This window comes from Trichomycterus rosablanca, chromosome 6 (genome assembly GCF_030014385.1).
Source record: "Trichomycterus rosablanca isolate fTriRos1 chromosome 6, fTriRos1.hap1, whole genome shotgun sequence".
NCBI classification, from domain to species: domain Eukaryota; kingdom Metazoa; phylum Chordata; class Actinopteri; order Siluriformes; family Trichomycteridae; genus Trichomycterus; species Trichomycterus rosablanca.
This window is the reverse complement of record NC_085993.1, coordinates 43390823-43398157: the sequence shown is the minus strand read 5'-3', so window position 1 is coordinate 43398157 and position 7335 is coordinate 43390823. Positions and strand designations below refer to the sequence as shown.

General features: G+C 37.2%; 1 long non-coding RNA gene across 1 annotated transcript; it reads left to right on the top strand.

Annotated features, from left to right (window-relative positions):
* Positions 1 to 572: 572 nt before the first annotated feature.
* Positions 573 to 2933, top strand: LOC134316607 (uncharacterized). Its single transcript, XR_010013110.1, has 3 exons — positions 573 to 658; positions 2569 to 2618; positions 2720 to 2933. It is a non-coding gene; the product is annotated as an uncharacterized LOC134316607 (long non-coding RNA).
* The last annotated feature ends 4402 nt before the right edge of the window (positions 2934 to 7335 follow it).

The window sequence follows — 7335 nt, the reverse complement described above, 5'->3', positions numbered from 1 at the left end:
AAGGTCAGGACCCCACAGGACCACTACAGAGCAGGTATTGTTTGGGTGGTGGATCATTCTCAGCACTGCAGTGACACTGACATGGTGGTGGTGTGTTAGTGTGTGTTGTGCTGGTAAGAGTGGATCAGACACAGCAGCGCTGCTGGAGTTTTTAAACACCTCACTGTCACTGCTGGACTGAGAATAGTCCACCACCCAAATAATATCTACTCTGTAGTGGTTCTGGGAGAGTCCTGACCAATAAAGAACAGCATGACATAGGGCTAAAAAAAGCATGCAAAGAAACTGATGGACTACAGTCATTAATTGTAGAACTACAAAGTGCTCCTATATGGTAAGTGGAGCTGATAAAATGGACAGTGAGTGTAGAAACAAGGAGGTGGTTTTAATGTTATGGCTGATCAGTGTATGTACTTAATTCCCTCCTTTTGTGTGGAAACCCTGTGACTTCAAGGTCACTATTGTGTATGTGCATGTGTGGGATGTGTGTGTATGAGTTTGGACCAGGGACTCAGGGTCAAAGTTACATAACGTCCATGACTAAGACTACAGATTAACAGACAAAGACTCACATAGCAGAATAATAACAGGGTGAAGACACACAAAAGATCAGTGACATTACAAGGCGTTTAGTTGGACATGAAGGCTGGCATCAGAGGTAAGATAATTCAGCCAAGAAATTCCTGAATAATGTCTAACAGTGATGTGCGCACACACATTAGTAAAAGCACACAGTAAAAAATCCTTGCGTTTTGTGGTGTAGTCCTACTCACACCCCTCTGGACAGAATTTCATTATGGCTGATCATGAATCACTAATCTCTCTTATTCCCAACTGTAAACCTAACACTTAAAGATGGTGGTTAAGGTACAGTTTTTTGCAAATATACCTGGTACATTTTTAATTCAATCCATACAGTGAATCAGTCTCACACACACACACACACACCTTTCCCCCTAATACTAGGAAATGCCTTTCCTTAAATTAATGACAGACATATCAGGTTAGAACTTCACTATTGTCTTAATGCATGTCTTCCATTGTAGCCCCTTTTTGACTGGGTTTAATTTTCCGACTGGATGTGCTTCAGTTCTTATGAAGAGAAATTAGTGCCACATTGAAATGCAATCCCTACAGTAACAAAATGTGCAATTCAATACACACACATTATTGTTAGTGACCAGCTGAATACATGCCAAAATTAAAATAAAAAATAATTATTGCATTGACTTATCATTGCTCGACCTGTTAACAAACAAAACATGAAGGTTTGCATTTTAAATAATGAAATGCTGTTTGTTTTGTTTTGTTTTATTAGGATTTTAACATCATGTTTTACACCTTTGGTTACATTCATGACAGGAACGGTACTTACTCATTACACAAGATTAATCAATTCACAAGGTTATATCAAACACAGTCATGGACAATTTAGTATCTCCAATTCCCCTCACTTGCATGTCTTTGGACTGTGGGAGGAAACCGGAGCACCTGCAGGAAACCCACACAGACACGGGGAGAACATGCAAACTCCACACAGAAGGGACCCGGACCGCCCCACCTGGGGATCGAACCCAGGACCTTCTTGCTGTGAGGCGACAGTGCTACCCACTTAGCCACCATGCCACCGAAAACAAAATGCTGAATTTGTGTCAGAATTAAATACAAATGAGCTTGAAATGCAATCAACTTGCAGCTGTATTACATTTTACTGTGTATTGCTTTGAATGTGCCAAAACAAAATGCAGAACAATCATTGTATTTCAGTCCCAAGCAGTGCAGTATTCATGCTACAATAAAAAGTAATCACAGTGCAGTATTCGTGCTACAATGAAAAGTATTCCCTGTTGAGGTGTGCTACGTGGGGCTGTTCACAAACTATCACAGATTACAAAAATACAATGTGCAAGCAAAGTTCAACTGCAAAGTTCAATGAGTTCAAAATAATTGTTATACTGTATTGTTTTGGGAATACTGACATGAAATAATGATAAATATATAATGACGATTGGTGTATGGTGCCTACAGAACAGATGTGATGAGGAGAAAAGATATCTGGGACTGTAGATAAGCAGGGAGACGTCAGGATAACTTTAACCTTCTGACAGAACAGCAGAAGAATTTATGACAGTTTATCCTATTCTTCATGACGTATAATTTTAAGATATGATACGTTGTGTTTAATGGTAAGTGTCTATAAACTTCCCTCTCATGGCCTCTCTACTGGTGTTCTATGGGCTTTATAACAGAGTGGCTTTAAACTTTTTATAACTTTTATCTTTTATTAAAAGCTAGTAAATGTTTGTTGATTCAAAATTAGGACGCTCACACCTGTGCAAGCTAAAGTGCTGTAAAAGATAAAGAGTAAAGGATGTTCTTATAACACATGCCATAACAATGATATCTCCTGAGCATTTGGACTGCTGTATGCCCATTTGCAAACAGGAAGGAAGGGTGTTTCATGACACTTTCCTTTATTCAGGATTTTTTGTTGTATCCAGGGACAGCTTAAATATCTTATTATAACTCTAAATGTCAGCTTTGCCCTTTTTTGTCTTCCATTCACAGATTGGCAAATTTTGCTCTTTCGTTTCGTTGATCTGACGTCTGAATCCACTGTATGTAAACTTTGTCTAAATACCAAATAAATGTATTTTTGTTTGTTTGTTTATTAGGATTTTAACATCATGTTTTACACTTTTACACTTTGGTCACTCAGTACACAAGGTTCATCAGTTCACAAGGTTATAACAAACACAGTCATGGACAATTTAGTATCTTCAATTCACCTCACTTGCATGTCTTTGGACTGTGGCAGGAAACCGGAGCAGTAAATCCACACAGACATGGGGAGAACATGCAAACTCCACACAGAAAGGACCCGGACTGCCCCACCTGGGGATCGAACCCAGGACCTTCTTCATAAATGTATTTAAGTCATGTGTTAATTGAATTTGTTCTAATAAAATAGTTTGTTCTTGAATAGATTACACATACATGGTTAAAGTTATTTGGACAACCTTTGTAATTGGTTATTTTGGCTACAAACATCATCAAATTCTAAGTTTATATCTACAAAATACAATGAATTTGGAGAGTAAAACATTACAAATCTTTTCCTGTACTTTTGTCTGTTAAATAAATGTAAACAGATCACAGATTTTTGTTTTTACAGCATTTCACAATATGTCCAATTATTTTCAAAAATGTTCGTAGTAAAATCCACACTATTTATTCCTTTAACCTTACTGTCCTGTTTCACATGGCCTTATTAACTTCAGTCAAACAGAAAGATAATATCTACACAAGCTAGCTAATTAGTTCTGACATCCTAAACGTTAATGGTTAATTTTTTTCACCTTTTTATGTCTTATGTAACAGACTGATTCAGTGCTTTATAGTGTTTTATATCTGATTATATTAGATTATAATGTCAGCTTGCTGTTAGGTTGTATTGTTGCACAATCCACAGCCTGATTAAATCGCCTTTATGCACAATAACTCCTTAAAGCCTTAAAGGTGACTAAACACCCAAAAATGTAAGTTGGTATTGTGTAAAACTACATCCACTACACAGGAACTTTCATGTGATATTAAATTATTTATTAATAATAAAGCAAAGAGATTAAAGCTCAATCTTATTAGTTTAAATGACTGATTTTCAACTATCTTGCACTGGCAAGTAAGCCAGAGGAATAAAATTAGCACCACTTATCTATGTTGCATAATGTATTTAACAAAAAGACAGAGAATAACTTAAGAAATAACATAAGAAATTAGTTTAAGTGTGTATGTAACAATACTGACCTCTGCAACAATACACTAATGCCAAGTTCACACTACACGACTATCCAAATTGTCAGGTCGCTGTACAGGAAATCTAGCACCGACCTTGTTAGACAGACGTTACTCTTGTAGATATTACTGACAATTAATTATTTGAATTTATGGTAAATCAGTGAAATTACTGTGTGTGAAAACAATGTTTTTATGTCTAAAGCTTTTTTGGGCATTCAGGGATCTCTAACAATTTTATTACAACACACGACTAAGATCTGTTCTCTTCTTAGATAGCTTTTCTAATCTCATAGCGAAAATAAATACAGAACCAATAACTGAATGTACTATTTAAAAATGTGGGAGCAATAAACAAAGGGTTGTTCACCATCTGCCCTCAGACAAACAGCCCTGTTAAAACAGTCTTTGGTACAGGTGAAGGTCATGTCTTTAGAGGCACGTGTGTGTGTGTGTGTGTGTACATACTGCATGTGCAGGGTAATTTACAGTGTGCTATTAGTGATCTTAGCATAAAGAAGGGCTCTGATCAGGCCAGACAGTAAATTAGTCAATTTAATGTCACAGCTCACTTTGGTAATCTGTCCAACATGCCATTAACCGTGTCTCCTGTCTAGCTGTGAGTCTGGGTGTGTTAATAATTTAATACATGATCTGTCACTCGCCACTGCATCATCTGTACATTAAACTCTTGAACATAATGTGTGGTGTGAGAACTCGTCTGTGTGCAATAATAATATCCCTGACATACATAAGCTAACAGCCTATGATTGTTCTCTCATCAGACTACAGTCTATATTATTACTGTATAGCCATCAAAGTTGGCTGAAAGAATCATGTAAATTTAAAAAAGCAAATACTTTAGATTCTTTGATTGCATATTTAATACATTATGGATTCATATGTTTCAGCTGGCATTAATACTTTTAACCCTAACCCATTTCTTTAACAACCACGTCAAAAGACATATCCTGTGGTCATGTAACAGATGTTACTGTCAACTAATTGGCCTGCATCAAGCAAAGACGTGAAGAACTATCCAGCTGAAAGGGTAGTGGTGAACCGTCCACTTCACAGAAGAAATGTGGTGGAATAACAAAATGGAATGACCAAGTCTGGAGATCTCTTAAACGCTTTGTGAAGAATCATAAAACATTGATGGTAGAACTCACTGCTATGTATGCAAATTAAGATAAGATATTTTACAAGCACAATGTATCGACTACTCAAGGACTGGGACTGAACAGCTGTGTGGACATAAGAAAGACAATTTTTATTGAGGCTAATCAGTGAAAAAATGCTTTAATTCACTTGGGTTAATAAATTTTGGACTTTGGAGCAATGGAAGCTCATGTGGCCTGATGAGTCCAGATTCACATTGTTTTCAGAGGGATGGGTGAACCAGGTAAGAATGGAAGCAAATGAAGCCATGCACCCATTATGCATAGTGCCCACTGTATGTTTTCATCCCTGTTGGCATGGCCAGATTCCAGGATGACAACAGTAGGATTAATGAGACTCAGAATGTGAAATAGTGGTTCAGGGCTCATTCTTAGTCTTTGTGATGTGCTACTTAAGACTTCATAGAATGGAGTTTCTTGGTCAAATACAAATGCAATTGGAAATAAATGTTGTGACATTTAGGTTGTTGAAATAATGACAAAATAGGGACCAACAAAATATTACTTTTTGGCCATGCAGTGTATATTCAGACTTCAGCTGTCGTATTGGTGACAAACTGAAAGTTTAGTTAAAAGTAGGGATGTAGCAATTCAAGTATGGGTATTGGGATACTGGCCTAAAAGGCTGGATTTGTAATGGATTGGACACATTTTTTTAATCTTTTATACACGTTTTGTTACATTATGCTATCATTTTTTTCTAACAACAATAACTGTACATAAACTTCTCCTGGCATCTCAAAACATTTTGCAGGTTAGGTACATGATAATCTAAATGGCTGAAGCATGTGGAACTTAAGTATTGCAATTAGTTTTACTTTTGTGCATCATTTTCCATTTTGTGGGTGTGCGTTTGTGATTGTATGTGAGCATCACCATGAAAAAAAAAAAAAAACTGCGGCAGACCTGTGGCGAGTCTGAATGCACACATTGATTATCATGACTAAGCATTATTGGCACAAAACAAGAAACAAGAATTTTTCTTTTGTAGAAAATCATAATCTACTGCACAATACAAAAGTACACAATATAAACAACAATATAAACATGGGCAGCCAATCTGAAGTTTTAACAGTACTAAAACTTTCAGGACAGCTTTACTGTGAACATGTGATGTTGACTGACAACACAGGTCAACCTGGTAAAACAGGACACAGACTTAAAGCAAATAAAGCAACCATCATGACCTTGACATTTTACATGGATTTTACATGGCTTATTTGAGGAAAGTAGGTTTGATTATAGTGACGACGATACTAGTTTAGTATCAGCCAATACTCCAGAACTTTATTGGCAGAAGCTTTAAAGACATGGGGGGTGCTTTCCCAGGAACTTTTCTTTGATGACATACAGTCATGTAAAAACGTTAGGACACCCCATGAGAACATTTGTCTTTTTGAACATATTTAAACATATGGATATTTTAGCTTCATTTGAACAGTATTGAGAGATGGAGCTTATATAACTAAACAAATAAAACTGAAAAAAACTTTTAAACACAAGTTGTAAAATGTGAGGAAAAAATTAGGACACCCTATGTTCTAATAGCTGGTATTTCCCCCTTTGGCTGAAATAACCTCAATTAGACATTTCCTATAACCATCTACCAGTCTCTGACATCGACTGGGAGAAAGTTTTTCCCACTCCTCCATGCAGAATTTCTTCAGCTGTGTGAGGTTTGATGGGTCTATTGCATGCACAGCCTGTTTCAAATTACCCCACACCATCTTAATAGGATTAAGATCCGGTCATTCCAGAACTCTCCATGTCTTTCTTTTGAGCCATTCCTTGGTGGATTTACTGGAATGTTTTGGGTCATTGTCATGTTGCATGGTCCACCTCTGCTTCAGCTTGAGTTTTTGGACAGATGGTCTTACATTTTCCTCAAGCACCCTATGATACAGTGAAGAATTAATCATGGATTCTATATAGGAGAGCTTGCCTTGCCCTGCTGCTGCAAAGCAGCCCCATGACATTTCCACCTCCATGCTTCACAGTTGGTATGAGGTTCTTGTGCTCAAATGCTGTTTGCGCCAAACATGACTTTGTTACTGTGCCCAAATAATTAAGCTTTGAATTCATCTGTCCAAAGCACATTGTTCCAGAAGTCCTGGTCTTTGTCTAGGCGTTCTCTGGTAAACCTAAGTCTTGCCCTGGTGTTTGTTTTTGACAGCAAGGATTTACTCCCTGCACACCTCCCATGAAAATCAAACTTGTGCGTCTTTTTCTGATGGTAGATGCATGTACCTTGACATCAACTGTGGCAAGAGGTGCCTGAAGGTCCCGTGATGACATTGTTAGATTATTGGAGACTTCTTTATGCATCTTGTTTTAAATGTTCACCACTTGTAATTTTCTG